The sequence below is a fragment of the Oryctolagus cuniculus genome, chromosome 18 (genome assembly GCF_964237555.1).
Source record: "Oryctolagus cuniculus chromosome 18, mOryCun1.1, whole genome shotgun sequence".
NCBI lineage: Eukaryota > Metazoa > Chordata > Mammalia > Lagomorpha > Leporidae > Oryctolagus > Oryctolagus cuniculus.
The window spans coordinates 30,389,927-30,400,254 of record NC_091449.1 but is presented as its reverse complement, the minus strand read 5'-3'; positions in this window follow the sequence as shown (position 1 = coordinate 30,400,254).

The following is a 10,328-nucleotide window of genomic DNA, read 5'->3' as shown; positions in this document are numbered from 1 at the left end:
AATAGAGAGCTGATGAGTAGGTTGTCAAAACTGTACTTACTTAAAAAGCTAAAAGAACTCACACACATGAGTACTGTCTGCTTTCAAGGATCTAGCCTACACACAGGCATCGATGCTATATATAGTGTATGTGAATATGCACTGATAGTGCATAAGGAAAAAACCCTTTCTAACCAAGAGGTTACTCTGGCGGTAGGGGAAGGAAACTGAAATTAGGAGAGGTATTGACTGCGTACTTGACAATAGAGAGGCCTGTCTATGTTTCTAAGGAAATTAAAGACAAAATTAAAGGCAGATAACAGTAGATTTGCTCTGGGTGAAGGAGGAATGGGGGTACAGCGCCCCATAGCCCTCAATTACTCCTGGGATTTCTTGTTGGGATGTTTGGAGCTGATTTTGAGAGACCCTCATTTAGTTCAAACTCTTCATTTTTCACTTGGAAACTGAGGCCCATGACCTTGTGAAAGTGACCTGTCTGAGGTGTGAGTGTTATTTTCTTGCAATCAGACAAAACTTATGGAAAATCAGAGAAATATCCAGGACCCCTCTCCCTTTCTCTGGCCCACTTCCACCCCAACCCTTCCCTGGACATGAAGATTCTGGTTGCCCTGGTAACGGGCCTGTTGGAATTAATGGGTCAGGGTGGAGGTAATGACCTAATGACTAAGAACAGAGACCGTATTACAGGGAGGTGGACTGGACTAATGGTACCCATGAACTCAGTCTCTGATTGAGAGGAAGCTGTGCCTGTCCTACTTCCAGCTTGGAGGAGACTATGGTTCCTGCCCCTGTCACCAACCTCCAGCCCCCAGGCTCTCAGCAGAGTGCCCAGGAATACAAATGGGAACTCAAGGGCAGAGCCATTGGGCAGCAGGGCCAAGATGCTGTTACCTGCCCTGGCAATGTCATAACTGTCATAACTGTCACAATCTTTCATCCGCTCAGTAAATACGCATTAGATTCCAGCCAGGTTCCAGGCACTGATGAGGCAGTGGTCATTGAAAGCCTTGGAAATCAGAGAACACGAGAGGTGCAAGGGGGGACAGGAAATTGCTATGAAGGCGTGGCTGAGGGTCTGGTGCTGGTGGCATGAATACCTGCATCCTGATCGTTTTACTGATGACTTCTACAAACATTCTGTGAGCACTCAGTGTGTGTCAGATGCTGTGTGAGGCACTGGGACATAGAATAAGAAAGCAGACATGATGGAACTCACAGTTTAAAGGGAGGCAGGAATATCTGAGAGAAGCACTAATTCTAAGATGTGCTACTTAGGAAAAACGCAGGGGCTATGACAGCACAACGGCACACCCTTGCTTTAGACTGGGGAGGCAGAGATGCCTATTCTGCCGTGAGCAAGGAAAGACTTCTCAGAAACATTTGGTGGGAAGGGCATAGCAGGCAGATGGAACAGCATGTGGATGAGGATTCCAAGGAGCAGGAGCTTAGCACATTGGAGGGACAGAGCATGGTTGGTAAGCAAGAGGTCCACAGGGGTCTGGGACAGTGGGACTCAGACTGGGCCAAACGATGGGTTCTAGGGTTGTAACCTAAGCGCAGTACAACTCATGGAAGGTGATTCTTTAGGAAGATTGGATTGTGGGCAAAGGGAGAGTTAAAGGAGAGAGACCGTCAGGAAGTGATTGCAATTGCCCACTCAAAAGATGCTTGTAGCTTGGATTAGGGTGATGGTTGTGGAGAAGCAGTGAGAGTCAAGAATTTGGCGTATGCTTTGGAGGATGGATTGACATGACTTGCTGATGGATTGGATGGAGACAGGTAACATTTCTGTTTCTTTCTTTAGAAACCAGATAGATAGTCATGTTAGTTATTCTAGTGGAGAATCCTGGTTGAAGGTCAAGTTTGGGAGATTGACAAACTCAGATTTAGACCTACTGATCTTGAAATACATAGCAGGAAATTGGGTGCTGGGCTAGTACTGAGAATAACAGTCTGTATGTTTTTGGAATTGTGAGATTGGATAGGTATATATATATTATACTTTATATATAGTACCCATATATAACATGGTATATATATAGTATAGTATACACTAATATATACTACTATATATTTCATATATAGTATAATTTGGTATATGTCATCCTGTGATATTGACTACCCAAGTTAGATTTCTCTAATCCCATTTGTGCTCATTGTTCATGTGTATATTAAGTCCTCCACAATTTCATTTTCATATCCAACACCACTGTTCAGACACTGGTCAGTTCCAATATCACAAGGATCCCTCCTGTTGAGATTTTTTTAAAGATTTTTTTTTATTTATTTGAAAGGAAGAGTTATAGAGAGGCATAGGCAGAGAGAAAGAGAGAGAGAGGAGAGAGAGAGAGAAAGAGAGAGAGAGAGGTCTTCTCTCTGTTGGTTCATTCCCCAAATGGCTGCAATGCCTGGAGCTGGGCTGATCTGAAGCCAGGAGCTTCCTCCAGGTCTCCAACATGGGTGAAGGGGCCCAAGGTCTTTTGGGATTCACTTTTTTCCAAGCTAACAAGATTCTCTGGAGAGTCACCCCAGATGTTACACATAGTAGATCAGTTCTTTGCACCTTTGAATTGCTGAGTGTGGTAGGTGGGATGGTTAGTGTTAAGTGTCAACATGGTTAGGCTTTAGTACTCAGTTATTCAATTAAACACTAACCTAGGTATTGCTGTGAAAGCACAGTATTTTGTAGTTATGGTTAACATCTTCACAGAGTAGATTTGAGTTGGAAGATACTGCTCTGGAGAACTCTGTCCCACAGTATGGGGGTATCCAGATTTTTTTTCTAAGATTTATTTTATTTATTTGAAAGACAGTTACAGAGAGAAGGAGAGGGAGGGGGAGGGGGAGGGGGAGGGAGGGAGGTGGGGGGAGAGAGAGAGAGAGAGAGAGAGGTCTTCTATCCACAGGTTCATTTCCCAAATGGTTGCAATGGCTGGAGCTGAGGCGATCTGAAGCCAGGAGCCAGGAGCTTCTTCTAGGTCCAAGGGCCTTGGTGCAAGGGCCCAAGCACTTGGTCATCTTCCACTGCTTTCCCAGGAGCATTAGCATGGAGCTGGATCAGAAGTGGAGCAGCCAGGACTCGAACTGGTGCCCATATGGGATGCTGGTGCTGCAGGCCAGGGCTTTAACCCACTGTGCCACAGCACCAGCCCCTCAAAGCTAATTTAACCATTCACTTGTTGAAGGTCATCTGGATTCTTTCCAGCTTTGGGCTGTTATGAAAAAAGTGCCCAAAAACATTTATGAATGGTGATCACATGGACATAATTTTCACCTCTCAGGGATAAAAGCCCAGGACTGAGGCTGGAGGTCATATGGTAGTTGTGTGTGTGTGTGTGTGTGTGTGTGTGTTTAAGATTTTATTTTATTTATTTGAGAAGTAGAGTTACAGACAGAGGGAGAGAAAGGTCTTTTATCTACTGGTTCACTCCCCAGATGGCACAATGGCTGGAGCTGGGCCGATCCAAAGCCATGAGCCAGGAGCCAGGAGCTAGGAGCTAGGAGCCAGGAGCTTCTTCTGGGTCTCCCGTGAAGGCGCAGGGGCCCAAGCACTTAGGCCATCTTCTGCTGCTTTCCCAGGCCAAAGCAGAGAGCTGGACTGGAAGAGGAGCAGCTGGGACTAGAACTGGTGCCCATATAGAATTGCAGGTGCTGCAGGAAGAGGCTTAACCTGATATGCCACAATGCCAGCCCCTGTGTGTTTCACTTTTTTCAAGAAAGTGCCCAACTGATTTCCAGAGTAGCCATATCATTTTATAGTCCCACCAAAAGTCTAAGTGATCTGAATTCCTCTGTATCCTCACTGGCATTTTGGTGTTTTCACTTAAATATTTTTTAAAAAGATTTATTTATTTGAAAAATCAGAGAGAGAGAGAGAGAGAGAGTCAGGGAGAGAGAGAGAGAGAGACAGAGTCAGGGAGAGAGAAAGATTGACGTTCCATCCACTGGTTTACTCCCCAAATGGCAGTGACAGCTGAGGCTGGGCCTGGCTAAATCAGGAGCCAGGAACTCTGTCCAGGTTTCCCACAAGAGTGCCAGGAGTCCCAGCACTTGGGCCATCATCCATGGCCTTTGTGGGCAGATTAGCAGAGAGGTGAATTGGAAGTGGAGCACCTGGGACTCAAACTGGTGGTCATATAAGATGCTGGCATTATAGGTGGTGGCTTAACCTTCTGCACCACAACACCGGCCCTCATTTTAAGAAATTTTAGCCATTCTGTTGGGTGTGTGGTGGTGTCTCATTCTTTCTCCAGTGCTTAATGATGATCAATATTTTTTCATGGGTTTATTTGCCACCTGTGAGATGCGTGTTTATGTATTTTGTCCATTTGATAATTGACGGTTTGAATTTTTCCTTTTTTAAAAAAATATTTTATTTATTTAATTTTTAGGTAGAGTTACAAACAGAGGGAGAGACAGAGAGAAAAGTCTTCCATCCTCTGGTTTATTCCCCAGAAAAATGCCTGGTCTCCTTCTGAAGAATTTCAAAGACTAGGATATGGGGACAATTTTACATGACAATTTACATGATGTGTGCTGACAAATAGGAGTTTTCTTTTGAAAATGCATATTAGAAAAAAACTACATGTGGATTTCAAAATTTGTTGGCACCAAGATAAATTTATCTTTTCATTCCATTTTCACACGATCTTTTTGAAGTACTCGTGTGTGTGTGTGTGCATGCACACACACACACACACACGTGGGCTTAACCATATTGCCACAGTAAAATTTAAAATGCCCTGGACTGGAAGTCGGGTTGAGGTTAGTTGGAATCCAGACTCCGCTACTGACTGATGATCCTCTGACTTCGGGCACTTCGTGAGGACTCAGTGAGTTGGATAAAATGAGAAAACATCATAGTAAAGTTGGGAAAGGGGCAGGGGGAGGGCAGGGCGTCGTAAGAAATTTCCTTTGTAGACCAGAGAGCACTGAGAAAACACGGGGTGTTCCTGTTAGTTTTACATACTCTACGTGGTGCCCAAGTGCTAAAGCCCTTCTGTAATGGTTCTCCGTGCAGCACTGAGCGTGCTCTTCCATGAGCATCAGCCCAGCCCCCTCTTTTCTTCCTCGAAGCCCATCAAGGTTCCCATGGTGTGCACATTAAAACCTGAACTGATTATGAGGCCTCAGAACCTCATCTCGGGCCACTTGTCCCCTCGTACTCCACGCTGAGGTCTCAAGGACTTGTCCGTGTTTCAGGGACACACCACCCTCCCTTCCTGCCTTGGGGCCTCTGGAGCTGGGGTTCCCCTCTTCCTGGACACTCCCACCCTCTGGCCAGGATTCCAACCCCGCTTCTTCCTGAATCTCCAGTGGTTCTTGCCAGTGGCTGTCTCTGTCCTGAAGGTTTTAGCCCGCTGAGGTCTTTCGCAGGCCCCTGGGCAGCGACCGTGCCAGGTTCTCATTGTCCATCCACAGGGTGTTCCCTTGTGTAACGTGTTCCCTGAGGACTGTGCGCCCCGCAGGCCAGGGCTAAATGCGTTCCTTTCTAATCTGCAGAGGGCCTCTCAGTCTTTTGCCAAGTGTCGATTTGTTTTCTCTGGGAAGTGCGAGCTGCCCTCTAGTGGCAAACACAAGTCAAACACGGAGCCTGGCCTGGCTCTGTTGTTTTTGTGAACGGAGCCCCAGACTTCACGTCCCAGGGCAGGGACCTGTCTGTCTTCTCCCCTGCAGCCGCAGACCCTGTGGCTGAGCTTTCTTTCCCACGGAAGACGCTCAGGTGCACTCTGGGTCACCTGGTGCGCCGTGTGACTGCAGATGGAGAGACAGGCCTCTGCCCGCAGGGACCCCACCTCAGGCTGGGGGGCCTCCCTCTGCTGCTCGGCACGTGGAACACCTGTTTTGGTTCACAGCTGCTCTCAGGAATGACTTACAGTGGGTCCGCATCCCCCAGAAACTCAGAGCCCCTCCTAGGGGGAGTTCCTGTACTTGGGGAAGCTGGTGTTCTGAAGTGGGGGCAGAAAACCTCAAATGCAGACAACTTTCACTGACCTTGACCCAGGTGACAATGCCAGCGATGAGCCAGTGGCTCTGGGAAGTCACTGGGTGGCAGCAGCTGGCAAAGCCCAGGCCCCTGGATGCTTGACTGGAAGCCTGGGAAAGCAGTGGAAGATGGTCCGAGTCCTTGGACCCTTGCACCCACGTGGGAGACCTGGAAGAAGCTCCTGGCTCCTGGCTTTGGACTGGCCCAGCTCCAGCCGTTGCAGTCATTTGGGGAGTGAGCATGCAGATGAAAGACCCCTCTCTCTCTCTCTCTCTCTCTCTCTGCCTCTGTTCTCTGTTTCAAATAAATTAATCTTAAAAAAAAAAAAAAAAAACCAAAAAACAAAAAACTAGTTGCCAACATTTTATAAGGGAGATTTCTCAGTGGGCGGCCATGCTCACCACTTTCCACTGGACCAGGCCTGGTGCCCACTTCTCCTCACTATGTGTCCTGCCTGGCCCACCTGGGCAGGGAAGTGTGAGACCCCTGTATAGGAGCAGCACGAGGGGAGAGACTAATTCCAGAAGCAGGGCCAGGGTGGTGCTGGCATCTTGGAAGGAGGACACCCAGTGAGGTCTCAGCCGCCCTGGTGGGAGATGGTGGTTGGCTAGGCCAGCGGTGGGCAGAATGTGAGCTGGAAGATGGGCTGCCCTCAGGATTGGCTTTGCAGCATGGTGAGTGTGAATCACAGGCAAGAACCCCAGGTCAGACTTTCCATAAAGAATACGAAAATGGAAATAACCTCAGGAGAAAGGTCAGTTACTTTTTTTCTTTTTAAATATTTTATTTATTCATTTATTTATTTGAGAGGTAGAGTTACCGACAGAGGGAGGGAGAGACAGAGAGGAAGGTCTTCCATCCACTGATTCACTCCCCAAATGGCCACAATGGCTGGACCTGAGTTGATCCAAAGCCAGGAGCCAGGAGCTTCTTCTGGGCCTCTTATGTGAGTGCAGGGGCCTTAGCACTTGAGCCATCTTATGCTGCTTTCCCAGGCCATAACAGAGACCTGGACTGGAAGAGGAGCAGCCAGGACATGAACTGGCACCCATATGGGATGTTGGGGCCGCAGGCGGGGGCTTAGCCTACTACACCACAGCACCGGCCCTGGTCAGTTGCTTTTTATTAAATTTTAAAAATTTATTTGTTTGAGAGGCAAAGAGGCAGAGGGAGAGAGAGAGAGCACGCACTACCAACAGCTGGTTCACTTCCCAAATGTCTGCAATGGCAGGGTATCAAAGCTGGGAACCAGGAACTCAATCCAGGTCTCCCACATGCGTGGCAGGGACCCAGTTACTTGAGTCATCATCACTGCCTCCCAGGGTCTGCATTAGCAGAAAGCTGGAGTCAGGAATCAGAGCTTGGATTAAATCCAGGCACTCCAATGCAGGATGCAGTGTCTTTTTTTTTTTTTTCAGTTAAAATTTATCTATTTAGTTGAAAGGCAAAATTAGAGAGAGAGAAAGATAGAGGGAAGGAGAGAGAGAGAGAGAGAGAGAGATTGATCTTCCATCTGCTGGTTTAATCTCCAAACGAGCCGGCGCCGTGGCTCAATAGGCTAATCCTCCACCTTGCGGCGCCGGCACACCGGGTTCTAGTCCCGGTTGGGGCACCGGATTCTGTCCCGGTTGCCCCTCTTCCAGGCCAGCTCTCTGCTATGGCCAGGGAGTGCAGTGGAGGATGGCCCAGGTGCTTGGGCCCTGCACCCCATGGGAGACCAGGAAAAGCACCTGGATCCTGGCTCCTGCCATCGGATCAGCGCGGTGCGCCGGCTGCAGCGGCGGCCATTGGAGGGTGAACCAACGGCAAAGGAAGACCTTTCTCTCTGTCTCTCTCTCTCACTGTCCACTCTGCCTGTCAAAAATAAATAAATAAATAAATAAATAAAAATAATCTCCAAACGGCTGCAACTCCAGGGTTAGGCCAGGCCAAAGCCAGGAACCGGAGATTCTTCAGGTCTCCCACATGGGTGCAGGGGCCCAAGCCAGGAGCTTCTTCCAGGTGTCTGATGTGGGTGGCAGGGCCCAAGCCCTTGGGTCATCTTCCACTGCCTTCCTAGCAGGGAGCTAGGTCAGAAGACGAGCAACAGGGACTGTAATCGATACTCACATGGGCTACTGTTGTCGCAAGCAGTGGCTTAACCCCTACACTGCAACACTGGATGCACTATCTTAACTGCTAGCCTAAATGCCTGCCCCTGCACAGCATTTTGGTCAATGATGGACTGTACATGCAAAGATGGCCCCATAAGATTATGTCACCTGCTAACCTCACAGCCATCTTAGTTTGTGTAAGTCATATGGGCAGGTAGGTAAGTGTTAGCAAGAGGAGCTGAGGTCTGACAGCCCAACTGACCTGCAGCTGGACCATCCCACCCCACCCACCCCTGGGGCAGCACCGTCTGCAGCAGGAGAGCAGCCACAGCCTATCTGTTAGATCCTCCTGACAGCCTGGCCCGGCCTGTGTGACAGCCCAGACTGCACCATCCAGTGTGCTACCCAAACCTGCACCACCAAGCCCCTGCTCCCTGCCTTGTCCCATAGCAGAAACCACAGGTTCCACAGTGGTGCAAATGGAGAAACAGCAGCAGCTGGAAATACCATAGATGGTTGGGATGACCTGAAGTCATTATAACATAATTACAATAAAATAACCATAGGGGAGGGACACCTGATGCCGGAGGTGACAGTGGAAACCTGCACTTCACTCAGTCAGCTTTCCTAGGAAAATCTTGATCCTAGATGCATTTGACTCCCTGACACGGTATTTCCAAAAATGGTCATGGAAACGGGCGGTTCTCAGCCCTGAACTTCACCCTGAATCTTCAATTAAGCCTCACTCCAAGCACCACCCCCTGTGCTTCCCTGTAGTATAAACAGATGACCCAAACCTTGCAGAGAGGTGTGTGTGTGTGTGTGTGTGTGTGTTTTGGCTTTTTGTCCATTCTCTTTTTTCTCTTGAGCTCACCATCACTTACCTCTTGATTGTGCACTATCCTTTTGTCTTTGGACAAATTCTGCTTTCCCATACAGCTTTATGCTCCCACCTTGAATATTTCACACTTGGAGGGACGTGTCTTGAATAAGCCCAGCAGGGAGGGGAGTGATGGGGCTTGGGGGTGGTGGTGGGAGGCTCCTTGCCCACAATATAAGCACACTGACTGATATTTGTGTAGTGATGAAATCAGCTAGCAATGCAGTTCTTAGGGTGTTTCCTGACATTAAGTGACACATATCTGTAATCTGAGCAAGTAATGAATTAATGTTGACATAAATTTGGAAAGGCGAAGGACTGCGGGGCAGGCACTGTGGTGTAGGAGGCTAAGCCTCTGCCTGTGGCACTGGCATCTCACATGGGCGCTGGTTCATGTCCCCGCTGCTTCTCTTTGATCCAGCTCTCTGTTAATGGCCTGAGAAAGCAGTAGAAGATGGCCCATGTACTTGGGTGCCTGCACCCATGTGGGAGACCCGGATGAAGCTCCTGGCTCCTGGCTTCAGATCTGCCCATCTCCAGCCTTTGTAGCCATTTGGAGGAGTGATCCAGCAAATGTATCCAGTTAAATAAATAATTTGTCCTTCCTAGAGTTTGCAACTGCACCCATATTTTGTCTCTGACCTGGTTTCCTCCCGTTCCTTTTCAGGACTTTTCTAGAAGCACTGTTTTGGGTATCATCTTGATGGCTGATAAAATATTTGATAGTTGAATGAGCAGACAGCGGAGCTGTCCCCAGTAGGGAGGAAAACAGGTGAGGAGAAACACAGATTTTGGGTGGGAGAGTTGAAGGCGAGGGTTAAGAGAAAGCTAACGGTGCTCAAGACCTGTTGTTAGCCTTGGCTTTATTGTTTTTTTTTTTTGTGTGTGTGTGTGTGTGTTTCCACCTTGTGGTGCTCAATAAACATTTGTTCAGTGAATGAACAAGTGTAAGGTCAGACTCTGCACACAGGAGCCAGAGAAATCTTGTTTCCTAGGGAAGCTGGGTGAATTAGGTGCCATCTTCCACCGTCGCCTCTCTGGGCTGTGTTGGGTTTCAGCAGCGAGGAATCTGAGAGACATTAGGCCAGGGTTTACCCCCAAGGCAGTCAGTAGAAACGGGGTCCCTGAAATAGCCTACACAGGTGTCCCCGCAGCCTGTGCTGCTTCGGGCTGACTCAGCTTGGCAGAAGCATTCAAGTGTGGCTTCTGGAGTCTGGCTTCAAATCCTGACTCTACTGGGCTGGACAGGACAACTTACCTCGGTGACTCCATTTCCCCTTCTGCAAAATGGGTATAATACTTCCTGTCTCATAGGATTAAATAAGTCTTTGAAGATTAAATAAGACTTTACAGGGAAAACATACAGTCA